Source organism: Scyliorhinus canicula, chromosome 4, assembly GCF_902713615.1.
Source record: "Scyliorhinus canicula chromosome 4, sScyCan1.1, whole genome shotgun sequence".
In the NCBI taxonomy this organism is placed as follows: domain Eukaryota; kingdom Metazoa; phylum Chordata; class Chondrichthyes; order Carcharhiniformes; family Scyliorhinidae; genus Scyliorhinus; species Scyliorhinus canicula.
This window is the reverse complement of record NC_052149.1, coordinates 224,737,503-224,751,834: the sequence shown is the minus strand read 5'-3', so window position 1 is coordinate 224,751,834 and position 14,332 is coordinate 224,737,503. Positions and strand designations below refer to the sequence as shown.

Below are 14,332 nucleotides of genomic sequence, written 5' to 3'. Positions count from 1 at the left end.
TCCTGTGGGTAAAGCTCAACTTGTTGGAATTGTGTAAAAGTAACGAGCTAACAAGTGATGTCAATGTAATGATTCACCCTCATTGCATCTGCATATGTCTGGCTGCACATGAAAGTGATATACGTTCATGCTCTTTCTTATCTATGACCGGATTGGCACGACATCATTTGGCCAAACAGAGGGGTAAGTTACTGCTGCAACCAACTTTTTCAGCATGTTTTTCACACTACAAAGGCCATACAGGACTTGTATGTCAATATAACACCATGTTCATGTGCTTCTTCGATGCTGCAAACCTATTTGTCAATGTACTATTCAAGGAGTTATAGACATTTTCACTAGGTCACTATATCAGGTTGATTCAGATGTGTTGCCATTGTCTGAATCTGAATTCAGATTGTAATAACACCATTCAATTGTAATCACACCATGTATTCCCAAATTGATGGTGTTGCCAGAGGAATCCCTGTATGCCCCATTCTTGCAAACATCTTTGTCAGTTTCCACAAGAAACTTGTCTTCAACAAAATTACACGTAACCTACCCCTTGACAATTTCAGAAACATAGATAATAAATTTGCTACATTTGAACCTGCTGCTACCTGCAAGAATTTTCTTCCACATCCTAATATGTTCATCACAGGAATAGAGAAAGCTGAAAAACTCAGCAGGTCTGGCAACATCTGTCATGAGAGAGGCAGAGTTACCGTTTTGAGTCACAGACTCTTTGTTAGAACAGAGGCGGGAGAATGTGTTTGAACAATAGAAACTGCAAACTGATACCAGGCCATCTGTAGCTTGTTCTTAAAGTTGCTTCTTTTTGTTGCAGTTTCTATTTCTCTAACATATTCTCCCTCCTCTCAGTTCTGCCGAAGAGTTATAGACCCCCAATATTAATTCTTTTTCTCCCCTGATAGATGCTGCCAGACCTGCTGAGTTTTTCAAGCATCCTCTGCTCTTGTTTCTGATTACAGCATCCACAGCATTTTGTTCATTTTAATGGTCTCCATCCTGTGCTCAAATTCACCTTTGAAATGGAAGTGAAATGAGCTCCCTTTCCCCAACATGCTCATTGAGGAATCTGTTAACGGATTCTCTAATATCATTTACCACAATGCCACCTTCACTGGCCAATATATGTGTTGGATTCTTACAGTTCCACATTGAACTGTTGGGCACTGTGGACTTGTGAAGCAGACTTATGCCACCAACACTATTTTATTAACTACTTATGAAATAATAGATATAGGATAACTGTGGGTTTACATGATGCTAGTTTAACTAGAGACCTGTGCCTGTCCGAACCAGTTGAATCTCTCAGCATGTGGTGTGAGTCTGTACTATACTTGATGAGCTCTTGTGCTTCTGAGAGGCAGCATCCAGAATGAGCGGGAAAAGTGATGCCCCCTGCCTTTATAGTGCGTGTGTTCCACCTGGTGTTTGGCTTTGGTGTTTGTGCATGTTGATTGGTCCTAGTGTGTGTCCATCAGTATGTGTCTGCACCATGATATACTGGTGCATATTATGACATACATGTTATAAGATTGGCCTTTGGGCCACTTCTGAAATAGTCCCCGAGCCACTTTCTTGATGCTGTAATAGGATGCAACGTAACCATGGGTTAATGGCTACCGATAGTAACTCTATATTGAGAAACTAGGAATCAAGTCTTGACTTCTTCGACTCCATGTTTATTGTGTTCAGTAATCACTTCACAAACACCAAAACAGTGCCACCAATATCCCCTTTATATATATTGGTGCAGTCTATTAAACAAGAAGTGTAATCTATTAAACAATCCAAACCCCAATTCCAACTTATATACGAGGGAACATTAATTCTTTCCTCATAGATTACCCATTAAAAAAAAATCATCTTTAATTTTGATGCAAATTACAATATACCACAAGACAAATGTATAGATTTTGTTTCTGCAATAAATGCACCCTATTCAAAGAACAAAGAACAAAGAAAAATACAGCACAGGAACAGGAACCGGTCTTTTGGCCATCCAAGCCTGTCCCAGTCATGATACCAATCTATGCCAAAACCCTCAGCACTTCATTGTGCCATATCCCTCTATACCCATACTATCCATGTGTTTGCCAAGATGCCTTTTGAACGCTGTTAATTTATCTGTTTCTACAACCTCTCCTGACAACCCGTTCCAGGTGCTCACGACCCTCTGTGTAAAAAACCTGCCTTGCATATCTCCTCTAAACTTTGCCCCACGGATCTTAAACACATTCCCCCTGGTGACTGAACCCTCCACCCTAGGAAAGAGTGCCTGCTCATTCACTCTATCCATGCCCCTCATAATCTTGTCGGCCTCAATCAGGTCTCCCCTCAACCTCCGTCTTAGTAATGAAAACAGTCCAAGTCTATTCAGCCTCCCCACATAGCTAACACCCTCCAGACCAAGCAACATCCTGGTAAACCTCCTCTGTACCCTCTCCAAAGCCTCCACATCCTTCTGGTAGTGTGGCGACCAGAATTGTGCGCCATATTCCAAGTGCGGCCTCACCAAGGTTCTATACAAGCGTACCAAGGTTCCATACAACTGCCTCTTTTTCTCTTTGTTTTCACTCACGTATCTCTTCCTTATGGGAAAGATCCCCTCTTTAATACTTTCTGTAATTTCTTCAAGCTAGCATCTCTTTTCATAAAACAGTCAGATAATTGCAAACAGTATCAATCTACTTGATCTTTGACCATCCCTGTTCTCTGGCATCTGTTTTCGGCTCGCTATGTTCATCCACAGTCTCTTTTCATTGATGCATTTTGCAAAGTGGACATTATCCCAAAGGGTCTTCTTGTCTATGTGACACTCTGTTGGTTCTGTTCCCGAATACGCTGTTCCAGTTAAAATTTCAGTCAGGATTCTGGATATAAAACATGCTATATCTACTGCCTCCACTCGGGCATGAGTCTCTGCTGCCAATGTACTTTTTAAAAACTCTTCATATCTTTTTAGTTTCCCATGCAAAGGGCAGCATACACCTTACTCCCCATGTGAAAAATTATAAATCCTCCAGTGTTCTAAAAGTTATCACAGAGACAATGGTGAGCACTGTTGCTTCACAGCGGCAGAGACCCGCGCATAGGAAAAGAGTGCCCCCACGGCACAGGCCCGTCCACGGATCGGTGGGCCCCGATCACGGGTCAGGCCACCGTGGGGGCACCCCCTGGGGCCAGAGCACCACGCGCCCCCCCCCCCCAAGGACCCCGGAGTCCGCCAGCGCTGCCTATGCCTGGCTGTCAGCCTTCGCCATGGCCAACGCGCAGGAGACCCCTGGCGCATGTGTGGGAATGGCGTCAGCAGTTGCTGATGCTCCGCCAATGCGCGGACTCCCGCCGGCCGGCAGAGTCCCTTCGGCCCCGGATGGCGTGGCGCCAAAGGCCTTCCATGAAAGGCAGCGGGGTGCAAACCACTCCGGGGTGGGATAGCCCCTAAAGGTGAGGAGGAATCCACACCTTTGGGGCGGCCCCACACCGGAGTGGTTCACGCCACTCTGTCCCACCGGGATCCTCGCCCCACCGGGTAGGGGAGAATCCAGCCCCTGACTTCTAATCTTGAAGTCCGTTCTAAGCCCATTAAAAACAACATTTTCAAATTCACTACTACCACCCCGCAAAAATCATCCAAATATATCAGGAAAATTCCCAATAGATTAAATCATATTTAGATTTATTGTCATGTGTACCAAGGTACAATGAAAAGTATTGTTCTGCGTACAGACCAGGCAGATTGTTCCATACCTGAAAAACATAGGACATACAGTAAATATGCAATTTAAATACAGACACAGACATTGGGTGAAGCATATGAAATGTAGTACTCCTCAGTAGAGAAGATGTGTGAAAAGATCATTTCAGTTCATAAGAGGATCATTCAGGAGTCTGGTAACCGTGGTGAAGAAGCTGTTATTGAATCTGTTAGTGCTTGTTCTTACTCTTTCCTTCCATCGTGCCAATAAACCTTTACATGGTCTACCCAACTTTAACGAAACCGACTTTGCTGAGGAATACAAAACACTCATAATAGGAATAGTGTCTGGAACAAGATATAAGGCAGGGTGGAGGGTGCAGTTTAATAATGTCAAGAAATATGGTACCGATGAGGTACCATACACATTCCGTATACACATATATTTAACTTCCAGAATACCTTTTGTGTTTGTGCCTCTCTCGGAGGACAAATAAGTATTTGTCTTTGAAGCTGATGTTGCTCTAAGAAAGCAGCTTTAATATCTATTGACCTGCATTCCCAAACATTTGAGGCTAACACAACCAAAAATATCTTCAAAATAACCTTTCCTGCCGACGGTGAATCTATCCTTGCATCTTGGTCACTCAGGTTTCTTCAAAACCTCGTGCCCCCAGGCTGGTTCCATCAGGAAGCACCTTTTCCATGCCTAGTCATGAGAGATAAAACTCGTTGCCCCCTATCTGGGACCTCTGTGTATGCTCCAAATTCATTCCAACATCACAATTCTTGCTGGTTTGCATCTTTTATTCATTATTATCTTAATTTGTTGGAGCCCACTAAGACCTCTCGATCATATGGGCTTCTGCTTCTTGCAGCATTCCTCATCGGTACCATATTTCTTGACATTATTAAACTGCACCCTCCACCCTGCCTTATATCTTGTTCCAGACACTATTCCTATTATGAGATGTTCTTTCAAAAGTTCTAGATCTCTTCTGATGGGCATGTTCAGTGTCAGACCTACTGTCCGAACTGACACTACATTTCTGTGCTCTCCATTTTTGGACTTCATGTTCCCAATCCATGAGCCTAACTTCCTTCCCTTTATCTTGTACGTTCAACCAGTTTTTATGTTTTTCAGTGGCATTACCTGCTCTATCAACAGTAGTTGTGACCTTCCACTGACTATCGCCTTCTGGCTAATATGTGATTTAGTGTCAACCTTTTGCAGTTGTTCTTTGGGACATTTATAATCCGCCTCATCCATTTTGTCAGAATTACTACGTCCCTCTTCAGATACTCTGTCAATTTCTGCAATCTGGTCCATATAATACTGTACCATATGTGTATGAGTAATACCTAGTCCCTCGCACATTTAATAACTATTTGGAATATGCAAACTTGCAATATGTGCCCACTAATCTTTGAGTGTATCTGAACAGTCTGATTTCCATGCTGCAAAATGATTGTTTTACCATCTACACCTATAACCTTTCCTGGAACTTTCCACTAGTTAAATCCTCCTCTTATATTGTATGCCACGACTTCCTGTTTGAAAGTAGTTTCCGATGGCTGTACATTGTGCCTCAAAGCTCTCCAAAAGTTCTTTCTGAGAATTCTCCTTCAAGGAACATTCTCCTGCCTGTGTGCAGTTCATTAAATGCTCAGAAAAAGACACAGCTAATCATGGTCCCGTACCAAGCTGGAGCATGATGAATCATGACTGAAGAAATTGTGGGATTTCTCCCAAAAACACGAATATGGACTTTAGCCCCCTACCATCTGTAATTAATTCTTTGCATAGACAGCCCAAAGTTAATTTACAATTTACAAAGCATTTCATCTATCACAGCGTGATTTCTCTTGCACACCCTGTGACTAAATGGGCTTTCAGCAGCTGTATTAATAAGTATTAAGTTCATGTTCTCCCACATACTCTGAAATTCATTGTTCGCAAACTTGCCCCTAATTATCAGCAAGTAGTTTTGCTGGTGGCCCCATTCTGGACCTATTCATTTTGCCATTATCTGTTTCACAATTATTTTCTTTCCTTTACTATGTATAATTGTTGACAAACTAAAACTAGTTGCAAAATCTACAAAGTGTGAAATGAAAATGGTCTTTTCCCACATCTAAAGATCCATAGTCACAACTTAATTAAAACCTGTTGCTCAGGGCATACTCACTGTGGATCACGATGGTGTTCTTCTTTAGTTCTTATAAATCATATCTGATCATCGCTCATCTGTTCTATAAGTTTGGTGTATTCTTCATCTCTCATACCCGCATCTCTGAGCAAAATTTCTAATCCTTGTGAAGTCGGATGGGAAAATTGCTCATGCAACTTTCACACAATCATTTTTTGTTTTCTAAATTTCTGTTCTCTGATACTAACAGTACTTTCTTAATGTCATTAAAAGAAAAAATAGGACTCACTAAGGGAATGCAATAGTGTCCAGACTGTGTAAATTGGAAATCCAGTTTTTCCCAATTCATGGCCTTATCGCTTTCCATGTCAACATAGAACATAGAACGATACAGCGCAGTACAGGCCCTTCAGCCCACGATGTTGCACCGACATGGGAAGTCAAAAACTAAAGGGCATCTAACCTACACTATGCCATTATCATCCATATGCTTATCCAATAAACTTTTAAATGCCCTCAATGTTGGCGAGTTCACTACTGTTGCAGATAGGGCATTCCACGGCCTCACCACTCTTTGCGTAAAAAACCTACCTCTGACCTCTGTCCTATATCTATTACCCCTCAATTTAAGGCTATGCCCCCTCGTGCTAGCCACCTCCATCCGCGGTAGAAGGCTCTCATTGTGCACCCTATCTAACCCTCTGATCATTTTGTATGCCTCTATTAAGTCACCTCTTAACCTTCTTCTCTCTAACGAAAACAACCTCAAGTCCATCAGCCTTTCCTCATAAGATTTTCCCTCCATACCAGGCAACATCCTGGAAAATCTCCTCTGCACCCGTTCCAAAGCTTCCACGTCCTTCCTATAATGAGGCGACCAGAACTGTACGCAATACTCCAAATGCGGCCGTACCAGAGTTTTGTACAGCTTAATATGTCAAGTTTGACATATGCTTTCTTCATCGTTAATTGGTCAATAATAAAACTATTTTGCTGGCTATGACATCTGTGCTGATAAAATGATTCGTTCTGGCAATTTTACAGTGATTTAAGAGTATTATCATCCGCAAATCTGAAACTTGTGGAATTTCCATAATCCTTAAACTTGTTCCAACCTTTGTCACTTAAAAGTCCAGGCAACATTTTAACTAGTCTATTCCACATACTGTCGATATACACCCACAGTCTAATATGGCACAATTGAAGGACTTTGTGACCAACACTTTCATCACCATACTGAAACTTCTTACTAATGCAATGCTTTCTCTTTGGTTAATGTCTTCCTCTTCTTTATCAGAGTCTTCTGTCTCGTGTTTGGTTTCAAACACTCTATTATATCTCTGAAGAGAGTTTATTGCATTATGGAACGTTCTATCACACCTGAAACATCGATTGATTACACCCCTGGGCATTTCTGGGGTTTGTTTTTCTGTTGAAATTATCAAATTCATTCCTCCTGCCATAATTGTTCAAGGTGTTTCATTCCTCGTTATTTTCAGTCAAATATCTTCTTTCGTACTGAAGCTTGTGGCCTGTTTCTAGACCACCTCACCATCCCGTTAACATTGTCTCTTCCATACCCTGCCTTATTGCTGATTGGCCCATTTGTGACATGAAAACCACCAGGAAGAAATGTTTGCCCAGGACATTTGTTCCAACAGGGTGTGTCTTTCTGCAAATTTAACTCCTGTCAAAACCAGAAGCCTATCTATATTTGTAACTTTAACACCATCTAATAACTTGAACGCAAGCACTGATTGAGGAATTTTGAGACTGAAGTTTTGCAGCCTTGGATAAAGACTGTTCAATTCCATGATGTACTCATTTATGGAGGTTTCTTCCACTTTATAAATTTGTCAAAATCTGACCAAGCCTCATAAGTACACAGTAAGTCATCGTTTTGGTAAATCCTACCCATAAAAATTGATAATAATATATCTAAACCTTCACCTAAGTCCAATTTCTCCAGCTCCAATTCTGAACATAACTTGCACCTTATTTTGCTTTTGTACAGTAATGGCCAGGGCCATTCCTTGGCCCAGATTCTCCGAGCCTGCGCCGGCTCAGAGAATCGGCGTTCACGCTGAGATGGCCCGTGACGCCGGGACGCGATACTCCTGAGCGGCCCAAAACGCATGAGCGCGGCACCCGAGAATCGGCAGAGGTGGCCCGAGCTGCGATTCTCCGGGCCGCAGCTATTCTATGGCTCGGATGGTTCTAGCATGGTTTGAAAAAGTGTCAACCAGATGTGCTGGCTGACGCTGCAGCCGGAGGAGGTAGGGGTCGGCGTGGGGGGACCCAAGGAGAGTGCGACGGCACAGCCGTGGCTGCGGGCGTGTGTGGGGGGAAGCCCCCCCAGGGTCGGGGGGGGGGGGGCAGACAGCCGTGGCGGCCGGGCACGGCCCACCATGGCTGGGTGAAGTCAACGCCACAGATGCAATGATGGTGGCCACGAAGATGGGCACCCATCCCGATCACTGGCTCAGCCCAGACATCCGGCCATCCGCATGTGTTCCAGACCCCCCCCCCCCCCCCCCCCCCCCCCCCCACCACCCAGCCAGTGGCACCCGCTGGAAGGTAGATCCAAGACCACACCCACGGCAGCCCCCGGTGAGGGCAGTGCCAATAGACGGTGGTCCTGGCAGGAGGGTCGGACGAGAGGTGGCAGGGAAACAAGGGGGCGGGTGGGGGTAGGGGGCAGGCATGGCTGGGGCACGTGCTGGCAACCAGCCCGACCATGTAGCCCATGGCACCTGCCTATGGAGGAGAGTATGCTCTTAGTCAACCTCCACCCCCTGCAGATCATAATATTTGGGCATCTTCCAGTGTTGTTGGCCGCCGTGGCGGAGGCCACTGCCCTGCATGAAGCCATGTGGGAGGTGGAGCAGGGACGTGACAGGGAACTGGCGGAGGCTGCTGCAGAGGAGAGGGATGCCGTGGGGCAGCTGCCAGCCGCTGAGGCTGCAGGGCCACCCGCCCGACAGGCGCAGGAGGAGGACTACGATGAGGGGGAGCCATGGGACGAGGATTCGAGGAGGAGAGGGGTGAGGAGGAGGTGCCACGGAAGGGCCCGATGAGGCCTTGTGCATACTGGCGCTGCATGTCCTTCCAGGACCTCAAGGACAGGGCTTGAAGGCGGAGACTCCGGATGAGCCGGGAGACCGTCTGCCACCTGATGGCACACCTGACACCGTGTGGCACTGGGGAGGGGATCCCTCTCCCGGTGGCTGTCAAGATGACGGTCGCCCTGAATGTCTATGCCAAGGGGTCGTTCCTGTCGCCGAGTGGGGACCTGTCCGGCACCACCCAGGCGTCAGTGCACAGGGGAATCCGTGCAATGACTGATGCCTTGTATGTCATCGCGGACCTGTACATCCAGTTCCCTGTGGACTGCACCCACCAGGGTGCCTGGGCAGTGGGGTTCACTGTGGTCTCCAGGATACCCATGTCCACGGGGCGATGAACGGGGTGCACATCGCCATGCGGCCACCATCGGAGAACAGGGCGATGTTCATGAATAGGAAAGCATCCTACTCCATGAACTTACAGGTGGTCTGTGACCACCAGATGAAGATCCTGCACGTGTGCCCCTGGTATTAGTGCAATCATTCATCCCCAGTATGTTCGAGTGACACCCCCCTCCCCAGCTATGGGACTGGATGCTGGGCGACAGGGGTTACCCGTTGCGGTCTTGGCTGATGATGCCTTTTGCGGAGGCCACAGACTGACACAGAGCACTGCTACAATGATGCCCGTTGTGCGACCAGGGGTGTGGTTGAGAGGTGCTTTGGGCTGCTGAAGATGCGCTTCAGGTGCCTGGACCGCTCTGGAGCTGCCTTCCAGTACCCGTCGGAGAGGGTTGGCCGCATCATTGTGGTATGCTGCGTTCTGCACAACATTGGCCAGCAGAGGGGCAATGTGTTGGAGGAGGAGGGAGTGGGGGAAGGGGAGGGGGGGGGCGAGGATCAGGGGGAAGGGCACTCCTCTCCAGATGAAGGAGATGGGGTGGGGGAGGCAATGTATGGGACATGGGGCAGGTCAGGGACGGGAAGCTGCCCAATCCCACCGGCTGGGCCAGTGAGCACGAGAGGGGCTGATAGCCGCACGTTTCACTGACTAGCGGGGGGTATTGCTGGACATGGGCACGGACAGCACAGTACGTCACCACCTCACCACCAGCCACTCCCATCTCCCGCCAGGGCCGGCTCAAGGTACCGGCAACTCGGGCAGTCGCCCGGGACGCCATGTGCTAGGGGGCACCATCAAGGAGTGCGGGTCCCGCGCATGCGCAGTTGGGCCGGTGCCAACCAGCGCATGCGCGGTGGCCGCCCTCCCTCAGGCCGCCCCGCACAAACATGGCGGATGGATCCAGGCTCGCCGGTGGTCACTCCGGCCCCCCCCCCCCTCGGGCCCCCTCCGCCCCCCCCTCCGGTTCACCCCTCAGGCCCCCCGCCTCCCTCCTCCCCCCCTCTGGCCCCCCCCTGCCTCCCCCCGTCCGCCCCCCCTCGCCTCCCCCCGTCCGCCCCCCCCCCACCTCCCCCCCTCCGCCCCCCCCACCTCCCCCCCTCCGCTCCCCCCATCGCCTCCCCCCCTCCGGCCCCGCCCCCGCCTCCCCACCTCCGCCCCCCCGCCGCCCCCCCCCGCCCCCCCCCCGCCCCCCCAGGCCCCGCCCCCACCCCCACCGCCCTGGCACCGCCCCCCCCGGCCCCCCCCGGCCCCTCCCCCGGCCCGCCCCCCCCCCCCCGAAGGGCGCCGAATTCAGCTTGCCCGGGGCGCCAGCAACCCTAGGGCCGGCGCTGTCTCCCGCACCACCGACCACCCTCACCTCCCCCACCACCACATCACCCGCAGGCACACCACCCCTCCATTTCACACCGTTGCCAGTGAAAGCGGGTTTGTTCCATGGGATGGAGGATGATGACAGCCCGCTCTGCGAGGAGCTCCAGGCTCTACATCGTTGGACAATGTCTGACCCATAGCCACAGTAAAACCCTCCACCTGGGTGGTCCTTGCATTGGGCCTGGACACAGCATCACATGGGCCTGTCATCTGGCTGGGGGCGACGTGGCGTGGGCGACCCAGGGAGGGGGGGGTACAGGGCCACACATCACACTCACCGGGGCTCAGCATTCCATCACCCCCTGACCCACAGTGGCACTCAGTATCCGCCCCACCCCCGCACACATCAGACAGAACACAGAGGCAGCTTCTATCGGTGTAACAGTGTGTTTAATAACAGACGTCCTGTACATGTACCCTAGCCCCTGTGCCAGCCTACTCAGTGTCCACCTTTCTGGCTTTACAAGCCATCTGACTACGTCTAGGTGTTTCCCCAGACGGTACGGCAGAAGTGGAGGCGGGCTCCTGTGACTCCTGCCCTGTTACTAGGGTCCCCCTTGGGGCCGTCTCCTGGGTCGGCCCGGCCTTGATGGGCCAGGCTGCGCCTCGGGCGACCGGGATGGTGTGCCGCTATTCTGTTCCGCCCACTGCCCGCCAGATGCACCAGGGATGGTGGGGGGGGGGGGGGGGGGAGTCCTAGATGCAGCCATGGACCTCAGGGTGTTGGCCATCTCTGTCTGTGTGACACTGGCCAGCACCCGGGCAATGGCGCCGGTGCTCTCAGTGATGGCCTGCTGAGACCGGGCCACGGTATTGAGCGTCTCTGCGATGTGCAGCTGGCTCTGGCACATGGCTACCTGTGAGTGGGCAGCCCTGTCCTGGGCCTCAGCCCCGGCCTGCACAGATAGCCCCAGGCCTTGCATACCCTGACCCATGTCCGACACCGCCACCCCCATTGCCTCCATAGCGGATGTGGTGAACATAACATGGTAATTCACACTGTATCTTTGTAAGCGCAGTAGCGTTATCCGACCACTAGGGGGAAGCTCTGGGAATGCTCAGGAGCTTGTCTGGGGCTCCACCCTTGGCTCTGCCCATGACTCCTCCCCCTTGTGCTGCTGTATAAATACCCTTGCCCAGAGTCAGCCTGCAGTTCACCGAGAGTTCATCAACGGGTAACAGGCTGGCTCTGTAGTAAGTAGATTAAAGCCTATATTCATATCGGAAAACATGTGTCTGGTGAATTGATGGTTCCATCAGCGGACACCACCCGTGCAGTGTTGGCCTGGGTGGCACTCATGACTGACACCATTCCCTGCTCCTGCACATGGATGCTGTCCTCCACCTGTGTCTGCAGTTGCTGGAAACCAGCCATCATCCTCATCTCACGTTCCTGGATCCCTGACTGCATCGGCTCACTGGTGTGGAAATTTCAGGAATTCAGGATCTGTCTAGGCGGCAGCTGGTTGCTGGGGCTCCGACTGTCCGGCCCCTCGACTGCTCCTACCTCCACCTGCTGTACCAGAGCGGCTGTGTGGTGCTCACCAGTGAGTGTTGCTGAAGCCTCATCACTAAAAAGCCTGACCGAGGTGAGAGTCTCTGCGATGGTGGAGGGTGCAGGAGACAGCTGTGACCGTAAGATATTGTCGTCATCGGACACAAAGTCAAGGATCCCCTGGGCTGTTGTTTCATGTCTGACCGTCTCCTCTGTGTTGGTTTCCTGTGTTGTGTTTCTTAGTCTGTGTGTCCCCAGTGTGCTGGTGTCCTGTGTTGTGGTTTTGTCTGTCTGTGTCATCAGTGTTGGTCCCCTGGGTCGTGGTATCATGACTCGTGTGGGCCGGAGGGCTGTTGTGGCTTCCCTCCCCATCGCTGCTGGCTGTCCCTGAGGGTGGCCTCACTGGCGCTGGTGGGAAGCGGGGTTCGCCTGATGGGTCACATCGATCCCTGTCGAGTGGCTGCCCTGGTGCTGGCTGGGGGCGGTATCCGGCAGGTGGGCCGGGTCGATCACCGGGTGGTCCTGCAAGACACAATACACCATGTATGGTTAGGCAGGCGGACAGGGATGAGGTAAGGGGTGAGGTGAGGTGTGAAGTGAGGTGAGGGGGGAAGTGAGGGGCGAGGAGAGGGGTGGGATGGGGGTGGTGAGGTGAGGGGTGAGGTGAGGGGTGAGCTGAGGGGTGAGGTGACGGTTGAGGTGATGGGTCAGGGATGAGGTGAGGTGTGAGGTGTGAGGTGAGGGTGAGGAGGGAAGTGAGGGGCGAGGAGAGGGGTGGGGTGGGGGGGGTGAGGTGAGGGGTGAGGTGAGGGGTGAGCTGAGGGGTGAGGTGAGGGTTCAGGTGATGGGTCAGGGATGAGGTGAGGGGTGAGGTGTGAGGTGAGGTTGAGGTGAGGGGTGAGGTGAGGGGTAAGGTGAGGGGTGAGCTGAGGGATGAGGTGAGGGTTCAGGTGATGGGTCAGGGATGAGGTGAGGGGTGAGGGGTGAGGTGAGGGGTGAGGTGAGGGGTGGGGTGCGGGGTGAGGTGAGAGGTGGGGTGCGGGGCGAGGTGAGGGGTGAGGTGAGGGCGAGGTGAGGGGTGAGATGAGGGGTGAGGTGAGGGTGAGGTGAGGGGTGGGGGTGAGGTGAGGTGAGGGATGAGGTGAGGGGTGGGGTGCGGGGTGATGTGAGGGGTGAGGTGAGGGCGAGGTGAGGGGTTGAGATGAGGGGTGAGGTGAGGTGTGTGGGGTGGGGTCAGGCAGGGGGTCTCACTTGGTGACATGCCCGCGATCTCGGCATGGGCATCCCCCCGGTCCTCGGGTCCTCCAGCCATGTCCAGTGCCCTCAGTTCGTGCATGGTTAGGTGGTGCAAGTCAGGTCCACCCCCTCCGCTTGTCACCCGCTCTCGCCGGTTATGGGCGCTCTTATCTTTGTGGGGGGGCACACAAACATCAGCATTATTAATCAGTCCGACGCATGCAGTCCAGCTGTTGGGTCTATGTTGGCATAGGTGCACAGAGCACCCGGCCAATGCGGCTGGCATGGGTGAGTGCAGCCATGTGGGTCACGGCTGGGGCTGTACCTTCTCCCTGGGGAGGGAGGGGCAGTGTCACTTGTGTGGGGGTTAGGAGGGTTGGTGTCATGGGCACAGTGCTGGGTACTCACCCTGGCTGCCGTGAATTGGTCGTTGAGCTTCTTCCGACACTGCTCGCTTGTCCTGGGTGTCACCGCGACGGCGCTTTCGGCATCCCCCACCTCCCTCCAGATATTCCGGGCGCCGTTGGCTGTGACACTGTGGCCGGGCCCAGGGTACAGGGCTCCCCTCCTCTCCTCGACGGCGCAGGAGCATGTCAATGTCGAGGTCCCTGAACTGGGTCGTTGCACGGTGAGCCGCCATCTTGATCCATCGGCTGTGTGTGGGGGTCACGTCCATTTGTGTGCGCCGCGGTGCCGCGTCGATGAGGTGGCGCCGCATTTCTGACGCTGGTCTGGGGACATGCTCCCGCGCTTCCCATCGCGCCCGTGCTGGCCCCTTGTGGTGCGCAGAGTCGCTGGGCCAAGAGGCCCATTGACGCCAGTGGGAAACACTCCTTCGTTTATGCCAGCGTCAACACTGAGCCGCGTTTTTAGAAAATCCCGGCCCTCATTTTCTCTTGGGCACAG

At 51.6% G+C, this 14,332-nt stretch overlaps 1 protein-coding gene across 1 annotated transcript in view; it reads left to right on the top strand.

Annotated features, from left to right (window-relative positions):
* Positions 1-14,332, top strand: part of LOC119965406 — a 218,882-nt gene that overhangs the window by 121,314 nt on the left and 83,236 nt on the right. The window lies entirely within an intron of this gene.